The sequence below is a fragment of the Manduca sexta genome, chromosome 20, assembly GCF_014839805.1.
Source record: "Manduca sexta isolate Smith_Timp_Sample1 chromosome 20, JHU_Msex_v1.0, whole genome shotgun sequence".
NCBI lineage: Eukaryota > Metazoa > Arthropoda > Insecta > Lepidoptera > Sphingidae > Manduca > Manduca sexta.
Window position 1 is genome coordinate 6,890,640 of NC_051134.1, and position 12,102 is coordinate 6,902,741.

The following is a 12,102-nucleotide window of genomic DNA, read 5'->3' on the forward strand; positions in this document are numbered from 1 at the left end:
TCATTGCAGGCCCGTCGATTTATTGATGATCCGCCGTTTGAATAATAAGCTGAAACGCTGCCCTTGCTACTTTCACTGCTACGTGACCTCTATATTATGCTAGTTTATGGCTTATTTTTGGGTGATTAATTTTTATAAATATATGATTTACAGTCTTCGTTTATGTCTATAAAATTTTAATAAACGGATATAAAATTAATTATTTTTATTTCTTCTTTCATAGTAAGGAAGATTAACCAAGAAGGAAATAAAACAAAATTAAAATGTATGCAGTAATTTATTGTGATAAGCGAATACGCATGCCTAGAGATACCCTTTCATACAGCATCCGCCTTTTTTCCCCCACGAAGTAAAAACGCGTTATGGCTACCACTTCATGGGGGGCGAATGGAATGGTTATGTTGGTTTCACCGGTCTTATGGTTCAATGTCAATACTCGGGAGTATAGCATCATCTGAGCGGACATTGGACTGAATCCTTACCCCTATATACCCTACATACATACCCTCTACACCGGTATACAAACCTAAACCCACGGTGGCCTTCATCGGCGCATACAGGACGGCCCCCGGGTATCTTGTTGCATACAGCAACCGCTTAGAAATGTCCACAATATTAAGAGACTAATGAATGCACTGCCCTTCCATAGTAAAGGAATAGAGATTCTGGAAGAGATTGATTCACCACATGAAATGTAACAGTTGTTTCTACATGTTGGTTTTCTACTAGACAGTAGCACTACCGCAGTCGAGCCGATATTTTTATGTCATACTTATAATTGTAAGGTTCAACCCAGTAATTAAACACTATATTAGCACTCAAATACACACTATAATTCAATCTCTTAGGTCTTACCTCGGCGACTGTTCGCCATCGAATTCGTGCGACAGTGCATTCAACTTAAAAAGTAAACTCGTCAGCCACAGTGTTGCCAATACAATAAAATGTTATATCGATATTTAAATCGATGTGATGTTAAATATGGATACACATTGTAGAAGCATAGAAATCATCAATATTAAACTACAATTAATGTATATTATAGAAATACTATAATAAACATATTTTTTATTAGAATTATGCTTCCATAATGCTTACATAATGTAGATCAGCAAATGTTAAACAAAGCACGCAAGTATCAAAACAACATTTGTCTTAAATTGTGAATAGTATCTACATAAGAATATAAATTATGTAAAACAAACAACGTAATTTTATTACGGACAAAATATTTTATCAAAGTAGAAATTCTCGTTTTAGTTTCAATAAATCGACGAGCTAATCTGAAAATTAACAGAAGGATCCATTACAAAATCTCCTTTTGCAATTCCTAAGTAAGATTGAATGTATACGACACCGCGTCTCAATCGGAATAAATATTTGTAAGCCCCTCAATACCCAGAAAGGAATATAAAATCTAGATAGAACATTGAAAATTTTAACTTTCCTGTATATTTCCTTAAACCTCTCCACATATTCAATTTGACGAGTGCCTATATTTCAGTCTAAGTTTAAATGGGAGGCTTAGAAGATTAGCATAAATTTCCATATAATTATGCTAGTTTCCGGGTGGAGGTGCCGCTAGAAAAACATCTACTGTTAGTATTTTCAGGGCTTTAATCTTGTAAAGTTAATCTACACGTAGTTGAAATGTTGGGCAAGTCTTTAGTGCTATTTTTTTAGTTTTATGAATTTTATTTTGCATATTTTAATTTCTTTTTAAACTTAAAAGATGTCATTTAGTTTACAGTTAAATGATGAGAAAAAGGCGTTCCCGTCTATCCTATTAACACTATGGATCTTTGAAATATAGTTTTAAAGTGAACTGTGTTCGCCATTCAGTATATCATAATGCCCTGTCACTAGCAACGTGGCATACATACAGGATCGCAGTAGCGATTCTTCGCAACAGAAAGTTAATACGAAAATAAAGAATACTAATATTACTGTTCAATGCTTACCAACACGTGCCATATTAGAGCCCTGACTTGTACAGCGTTATGTAAATAGAACCATAGTTGTCGTACCCGAACAACATAATATAAATTTTTTCTATGATTGAGATTAAAGACTTAAAACAAAAAACATCTAAATTTCAATAGATGGTTTGAAGCTTGCGGAAGCCTGAGAGATACTAACCAAATATAGTAGAATTTTAACGTATGTTATATTTAAATCTAATTTGACTATAAACTATTCCTCAGGAACCAGTTTATTCGTCAGGATAGCCTTTGATATAAGTCCCCCTAGTTTCTTCCACTCATCTTCTCCATCATTTTGGTTGGTCATCGTCTGATCTTTAAATTTGTCTTCCCTTTCGTGTTTTACCATCCCTAAGATACCATTCCATTATATCTTACCTCCATTTTCCCTGTTTGTTCTTATAAAGTGACCGGTCCAATTCCATTTGAGTTTTTTATCCTGTTCTACGTTTAATTAAATCGGAACCCAAAAGACCGGCTGCCAGATTTCAAGACACTGTGAGCTCATTCTGCGTAGATCTGACATTCAAGAACTAGAAAATAAAAGAAATTTATAATTGTAAAATGTAGGTAGACATTGTAACTTTGACTTTTCAGACGAAAATTATCTCAGTCTACCCCGTGACCACGAAGGCTGCAAAGTCTTTGTTTGAAAGGAAGAAAATCATAATATAAAAAACCCCGATAAAATCCTATAAATAGTTTAATTTCAATGCCTAATATTCCCGTAAATATAACGAATATACAAATGCAACCTCAACTTTAAAATTACACAAAGCGTAGTTCAATTGAAACATATTGTAGGATTTTAATGCCGTCAATTTTACTAAAACAATCCAGTGGTTAATAAATAATTTCAATAATCCCGAGCCAACGAACGTGTTGTCGTCAGCAAATTTCGAATTAGTAAATTAACAAAATATCCATTTATAACAGATTCGATAAATGAAACAAAATGTTGGCTTTGGTATTTATTTTGCTTCTCTAAAATCATTTACGTGCGTATCAATATTTTTGTTATGCAACATTATAATTATGTACTGTAATTAATTATAAGGCTAAAAAGTAAAATCAATGAATTAAGTTATAGCAGAATACGTATGCTATGTTTATTATTTAATTGAGTATTGCAGAGGAATTCCGAGTACGTAATTATCTTTTGAGTACGCCTAAATGAATAATGGTGACAAACACGCGTTTTGTCCCCGATGGGGTAGATAGAGGCGTAACTGATGCACTCATTTTCCACCGTGTGTATTCCATCCCATGTTGTGATAGGCGGCGAGTCTATCGCCATATCGAGCACAAATTCCAGATCCGGATATAGAATAACCCATTATCCCGTATCCCCTAACCCGTTATATATTTATTGACGCCCAAGTAACAGAGTAATCAGCATTATAAGTTTTAACATTTCTTGGGGTCTAACGTATAATTCAGTGCCTCTATGTGACAAAACACACTACAGTACCTTCAGTACTTAATTATTCATATTTTTTTATGCTGTAATTACTGCATGAATTTGGCATTAACTTTAAGTCCTTAGGATATCGTTCTTGTAACGTGCGGTTAATTAAAAGGTATTCATTTCACAGTAAAGTAATTGTTCAATATAGGCGATTTGTAATTTGTCCAATTAATACATTTTCCAACGACATGCTCACCTCTAACCAAATTCGAATGTAGTGAATCTAAAATAATTTCAATACAAACTCGGTTTCGGGAATAAATTTAGAAATCGTTTGTTAGTTGTTAGTCGCACCCCGTAGGTTATCTAGAGGAATAAATAATGAAAGTTTCGTAAACACGGTTATTTCCGAGTTTGCCTTCGTGATGTGAAATTTCGTACTTTTGGAATAAATTTGAATTTGGTTTGCAATCGCGATGTTTTGCCGGTGTATTGGAATTTGTAATTCCGTTATTAGTGTAACAGATGGGCTGGTATTGAAAATGATTCCAACATTTATTTTATTATGGATTCGGTTTTTGTTTTTAATTTGTATTTTTTTTTCGTTTTTATAATTGTAAGTATTTCTAAGAGATAATTTTTCATGTTTAGTATATACCCAGACCAGAACACCGAATGAATGTTATTACTCAAACTTTATCTTTCTTGTCACTAAAAAAAAGGGGTTGGAGACATTTTAAAATTTCATTGAGACGAAACACGCTCATAAATCTTATATTTTTTTTATAATATATAAAAAAATATGCTAAATAATTGTCTAATACATTTTACTTAACAATTTCCCACCAAACAGCCACCTCCAATACCTACATTAAGTTTCACGTAACCAAAATAGAAAAAAGCGAACAAAAGAATAATTCAGAAACAACAGAATGAAATCACAATTTGCGTAAATCTGAAACAAAAAAAAAAACACACATCAAAACTTATTTCGCGAGTTTTAAAGCAGACATTATCCGCATAAACAACGAGGTAACAGTGAAATTTTCGTGTCGCGCTGTCGCACGCTACACAATGGACTCGGCGACAAAGCGTCTTTTGTTCCACGCCATTGTTGCCGGTAACAACGGCGAGACGTCGAAACATGTTCCCAACGCGATTTTAGGGTTGAACATCAGAAAAAAACGGTTAATGAATCATGAATTAATGAAACGATATCACAAAGGTATCTGTGACAGGTGGCCGCCGCACCGGCTGTTTGCATTCGGATCTGGTTGGAGGTAAGGGTTCACGCAAACTTATCGCTTTTAAAATGGCTTTGGGTGCAACGTAGGTCACTAAGTATACTGCGCTTGCATTCATTATTTTGTGTATCAAGGAGTAATATTCAATTTAAAATTAATTTATTTGTAAAACATGAGTTTACATATAAAATATGCAAGTTGTTCAAATAGCGAGTGTCCAATCATGTTTGACGTGTGCGGCGTACATCACGGAAGTTTAGTTGACCACGACTTGTGGGATTAGGCCTAAGTCTACCTCGCTGGCTAATTGCGAATTGGCAGACTTTACACGTCCTCAAAACTTCTAAGGTTGCAGGTTTCACGATGTTTTCTTTCATCGTTAAAACAAGCGATAATTCATAAAGAATACACACAAAATTTTAGAAAAGTCAGAGTTGTGTGCATTTGGCTTTTGACCTTGCGGCCATTCGTCTCGGCAGTCCGTTCCAAAACCGACTAGGCTATCGCCGCTTCTAATAAATGTAGAAGTTACGTATAATTCAAATTTCAAAATTCGAACATAAAAATCAAGTTAAATGCGCGCAGCTTAGTTGGTTTCATTCATTTCGTCGCAATGCGCTGTCGGAACGACAAGTCTGCGCACATATTAAAAACATTTAAATGATTTAGTATTAGAGGAAGGATAGTTATCTGCTAACGAGCTATTGTTGCCGATGGTATGTGGTTTATATCTCTTGGGATATTATTTTCACTGTGAGCTTCATTATAAGAGACCGGTGCATTGAATTTGAAGGTATAGAGATTGTTTATAATTCTCTTTATCTCTTAAATCAGAAAAGTCACCTTTATATGAAGTATTTTTTCGGATTATGTTAAATCCATAAGATAAGAGTATAGAATCAATGTCTTAGAATATAAGGTTGATTTTGCGTTAGTATATAAGGTTCCTTTTTCAATGCTTAATGAAGTCTTATAAATATATTGAGTCAGGGTATTGAAAATTCATATCCTATGGGAGTAATTAGAGTGTATATGTTGTAATTATTCAAGTGAGATATTTTGAACTTGATGTTTATTCGTTCCTGGATTTTAGCCTTCTTGAGGTAATAAAAGTGAGCTAGTAACAGCTGGTAGCAACGTTAGGAATTTTCTTCCAACACACTGTTAGTGCAAAGAGACCGTAGAAAACTAGATTTCCTTAAAATCTTATTTTACACTGAACATTTTCTGAAGAAACATATCCATTATTTTGAAAACAAAAAAGTTGGTCAAGTAGCCATATATAAATGAATACTTCAAGATAACAGATTTGTATTAATCTTTTTTCGCTTAAAATACTAATACAAAAATTTCAAAAACAAAAATTATTACCGAATGAAACGTAAGAGTTGTTGTTTCATGTTGATGTTATTTGAGATTATGGTACCCGCCCGGTGAAAAAAATTCGTTGTTACCGAATGAAACGTAACAAATACTTGTTATTTCATGTTGGTATTAACATTATGGTACCAGCCCGATCAAGCTTCATCAATGCTGTAAACATATTTGAGGATCTGGCACGACTGCAAAGAAAACCTTTTAAAGTAAAACATCCATCGTATCTACTATAAAAACATAACGAGAACCTAGTAAATAGTTAACCTAAGATAAAGCTTCTATTTTTAAGCAAAATCAGCACCAGCTCAGCTACAAAATTGTTTCTAAAACTGTGTATCTAAAAGCTTGAATCTCGCGAACATCCTAAGGGTGCCTCGTTAATCTCCTACGTAACATATGAACCCATTTTAAATTTAATTAAGTTAATGAAAGTGCTTGCACGTTTTACAGACTGTAAACCTTTACTCAAAGCACGGGGTAAATGGTAACGATCTTGATTTTGATTATCTGGATCGTCAAGATTTTTTATAGTCACGTCATAGTGTGTGATAAAATTTCAAGGTTTTTTCAGACACGACGGACAGACAGTTAATAATAACTTTAATAGATAAATGAATTATTCTTTACCCCAATTCGTAGCTATTTTCTAAAGAGTAAACAAATTATTGTCTTTATTTAAAAAAAACTAGTTCACAAACTAAATACGGTAAGATGTAAGGTTAATAAATATTTTTTTATATATGACGAGGGCTAACACACATCAGCACAGTAGACACAATACTTACACATTGTGGTTTCGTTTCTCTTCTCTTAATTATGTTAATCTTTAATTTTTTATTATTTCTCATTCAAATTATGCTTGTGTCCATTTTGTTGTAAGGTGAATTTAATTATATATGGGAGGACTATAATAAATTTGTATATTTATGTAATTTAAATTTATAATAATCTGTAATTCTTCCTAAAATAAATTAATATCATAATAACAATCAACGTCGTATAACTGACGATAATTAAATTAACATTTTACGCACAATGCTATGCACGACACTAGCAGTACGTTCAAAATCTAAATATTACAAGTAAAATATCGTTTACATATTACTATCGCATGTCTAACCATCTCTCAATAGGCTTGACCACGCTAACATCCAGTAAAATCAGATAGGAACACTTCAGTCCGAATGGGGTATGTCAGAAATATAAAGTAAAAGGGTGAGATTATCAGATGTCAGGCCGTCCGTTATTTTAATGCATTGAAAGTTCCGAGTTAGTGGTTGATTCAGCAAGATTATGTAATGGGGTGGATTGTAACACGAGCGGGGTGTGAAGGGCCGGAAGGATTATAACTTCCTGGGTTTGTGTGAAATAGATACGAGGCATACAACCATATTCTTAATGACATGAAAGGATTCGCTGTTATGGTGGGACATGAAATTTTGATACATTGTTTAATTTTCGTGCTAGTATCAAACTGTTTTTCGGCTTTAAAGAAGTTGTATTTGATAAATAGTCTAACAGTAACGAGTGAAATTTTCCTATTTTTTAAAAAAAAATTTTAATTGGAACCCTACATATCGTTATGATACTAATATGTATAAATGCAGTCTGCAAATCCCTTTAATGATAATTAGATGCTACATTTATTCTACATAAAGGTAAGCCGATAGTAATGATTATATGGACCATTCGCCAGTAGTCTGATAATATGAGAATTATCAATTACCTCGATGACAAGCGTAGTGTCATAATATATTACTTTGTAACATAACAACATGTTTACGGATAGGATATATTTTATATCCGTCCGCATAGCGACCACTTTACAGAAGGGCTTAAAACCCGTCATAGCGCACGTAAGTGTGTCGCGTTCTGGAATCAGCCTGTGTATATCCAGTTCCAACAGGCCAGCATAATTGTGTCGACTGCCGAGGGGTAATCATCTCTCGTCAGTCGACATTCTATTGAACACCATTCCACTTATCATCAGGTGTAGTGGGGTCAATATGACGTGCCTTTAAAAAAATATAAAGTTGTAGATAATGTTGTACACAAAGCCGGTACTCACGACTAGGTAAGCGACTTACTCGTCATTTAGTTTATTTATAGTACTTAACAAACCGACTTCTACCATCATAATTCTACCCATGAAACAAATAACTATTCATGTATTCAAAAGAAAACATTCATTGACTATTTGGAGCACAAGTGTGATCCTTACAACGATTTGAGACAATTTTATTGCCTCTAACGTATGAAATAAGCGATATTCAGTTCTTTTGTCGACAACCGAATTTACATCGAAAATGGCCGCACTGTCATACTATCTGTTATTCCCAGTATTGAATATCTACAAAATTGCGATAAAATAGGAAAACACACCAACGAAAGAGCAGTTTTCATCTCTCACAACTGCAGTAAAGTTGTTTCAATCTACGTAATCTGATAATCCTTCCGGCTTATAATTGTAAAATGTCAATAATTCCTATTAACAGTTTTACCCTCAATAACTATTCTGACTAAAACCAATAGTACTTCACGATTGTATGCAGCAGAATCCTCAGAATCGAATCAAATATCATGCTACTTATGTATATTTCTACCTCAATATCCTTAAGAGGTTTCCATCGACGCTGCGGTGCCTGATCCACCGTGAAACGCCACGATATTGTTTTATTTCACAATATCAGAACGGTTGTGCCAGAGAGCCATTGATTTGTCACCGAGAGTCAGTGAGGGTACAACGAAACCAAAGCGGATTATATGAATATGTTATTAGAGGAAATGGGAAAAATACGAGAAAAGGTCTTTTCTCAGTATACATTACCCGGCTTCGGTTTCTGATTGACTTTCTGTTGAATTGTGTATCTTGTATTTGGAAAATGTCTCGTGTTCTCATTAATTTAGGTGCAATAAGGGCGTGAATCGCGGAGCTGGATTTTATAAGTTGATAAGCTTTGTGATTTCTCGGTTTTGAAATAAAAATATTATTGGGATTGGTGTCATGCCTGATTGGAAATAATAACATGTGACATTACGAATGTAGGATGAAATATCTGGAGCAATATTTTTGTACTTAAATTTTACTTTCCAGAAATATAATTATTGTGAAATATGATGAATATTTGGATGTTTGTGAGTAATTCATAGAACAATTAATGGATTTTGATAAGCTATGGCACATAAATAACTTCTAGATCAATATAAATACAATTCTTTATGCAAAATACACATTGGGACTTTTATTTCGGGAAAGACTTTCACCCAGATTAATTTGCGAGCAATACCTAGAAATAAATAAATAACTACATAGCTATAGGTATTGTTCTGAGAGGTCGATTCTCAAACCATAGATAGATAACCTTACGTATCTCATCGTATAATACACGGTCATTTTGACATTGCCTTACTAAATATAACCATATTATATTACCTTCATGAAAATATCACCTTGCAATAAGTTCCTCAAATCGTATCAAATAAGAATTATAAATCTCGAATATCAATAAAGAGTAGTGATATTTTACGCGCCTTTATACTGCTATTTAATTGAGAGAATTTGTTGTAGGCAATGTTATACTTTCAGTCAGAATTTCACTAAGAAAAACGTCATAATCGACCTAAACTAAAAACTGTTAAAAATCAGAAGAGTAAAACTGTTTTTTTTTGGTAAAAATCTTCATTTGTATGTGTTTAGCACAATGTTAGCAGAGTTAAAGACGAGTATGAAGGTTCAGTTATTCACGCTAAAGAATAACTGAACCAAAATAGCCCTGAATTATAATGCTCTTTTAATTACTATAAAATGCCCATTAATGAGTCTTTAAATAATTTTAACATAGTTTTCATCTTTACTCAGAAACAATTAATTCCAGTAAATTTATTTACGAATGTACTTAAGTTTTATTTTTAATTTATTAAAGTTTTAAAGCCAATTTGTTATAATTAAGCATATAATATACATAAAAATAAATCTAAGAGCTGTTACGAGTTATAAATTATTATTAATATTTGCAGTAACAATCTGGTCATTAATATCAATAAATGTTCATCATTTCAAATATGGCGCCTGCATCTCATCATAATTTAGGAGCGTATTTTGAAGGTATAATATTATCATACTCCTACAATTTCATCCCTGAAGGGGTAGATAGAGAGGTAAAGATTGCACCTATGATAAGCTTTGTTAATATAGTCATAATAAAACATTAGACTAATTAACACTAAATCAAATCCTAAGGTAAATATGTATTGATAATTTGAAATCTCGTACTATTTTAGTTACCACATATGTGTACCAACAAGTCAAACCCAGGACCTAGTTACAGTAGTATACAATTCATTCGCCTAGAAACAATACAAATTATAATAATATCATCATTATAAGAATAGATATAATGATCAATTCCAAATTATATTTTTATTAAACTAATTTCAACTTCAATTACTAACATGTTGTTAAGAACATCAACTTCGTCACCGCCAGCTAAAGAACTAATTGAAAGACAAACAATATAAAACATAATTAAAAAACTGTAGGCACTTAAAAACCGCTCTAATAAGCGTTGCGACGTTCCATTAAAACAATTAATAGCGCGGCAGACGTTGGAATAATACTGTTTTATTACGGCGAGCATTACATTGATGGAAATTAAGACAAGAAAATTACTGAGCAATCGTCGGATGAGTGATAGGAGATTGCAATTACTAATGGGAAAAATGAATGACGTTTCATTACTCAATCTGCTGTTGGGAATACTTGATGGTCATTGGTTTAATATCAGATGTATATTAATATATTGTGGGAATATCAACAACATCAACATTAAGTAATAGTGGTAATGTTCTTCAGCAAACGTGTAAGTTGATTACCTGGTATGCTAAGATTGCAGCACTGAACTGTATTACCTAATTGCTAAAGTTTTGTGTTAGAAAACGTACGTACGGTGTAGGTGTAAGTAAAGGAACTACAGACGGTGATATCCTAGTTGCGAGTGGAACGGACTTCCGAGACGAAGTCAGCAGGTTAAAAACCCATGGAAACATACCTCTGAGTTTTTTAAAGTTATGACAGTGGTCTTTGTGAATTTAATGGTGAAGGAAAATATCGTGAGTAAACCTGCATAACTGAGAATATATCTGCAAGAATTTTGTGGGTATGTGCAGTCTGAAATTCGGCATTAGCTTGGTGGATTAAGACCTAATCTCTTAGTAATAAAAAGGGCCAATGCCCAGCAGTGGGACAGTACAATAATGTTATTATATTTTAAGGGTGCTTAGGAGCAGAGGCATTACTATTCCACTTACTATAAGATGATGTGGGCTCACTGCTATGCGTGAAACAAAGTGATACCGGTCCTTTTAAATCTAATTTACGCGACGAAACGCAACAAAGTTTCCACTTCAGGTGGCTTTTTGTCAAAGTAGTGGACCTGGCCTGATCCAGACGACCTCTTTATACAATCAATTACAGCACAGTGAAACACGTAGTCACTACTTGATTAATGAAGCTTGTCTCTGCCAGTTGAAGTCAGTCACGGTCATAACCACGCATCAGGTCTCCGCTCATTAACTTCCTAAAAAACTGTACTCAATTCCCTAGTCAGAGTAATTTCTAAGAAGCCAGCATTTTCAGTTAATGTTATTTCGTTATTTCTACAATTCCTGGAGCGTAATCGGAAATCCTCATTAACGTAATTAAGGCTATAAATACTCGATAAGCGTCTCAAAGGCGCGAAGGCGTCTTGATAAGGCTCAGATAACAGTTTTTCTGAAACAAGTTTTAAGGTGCCCTAAATTTACGACGTCACGGGGCGACCTATCTCAAAAAATATCTTAATTAACCAAGACAAGTGAGCCGAAACTTAATTTGAACGCGCTGAGGGAAATACTTTTTGGTACGTTCGAGATTTTTTGGTCGTGTACGTGTGGTTAATTAAATTTTAAGGATTTTGAAATGAGATAGTAAGTTTGTGTATTATATTTTATATTATAGTGTTTCGTTTAGTATGTACCATGAATTCCGAGGACTAAGGTAATGTATTTTATTTTTGACAGGGGATTTCAGTTTGTAGACGAATTCATAAAGCGA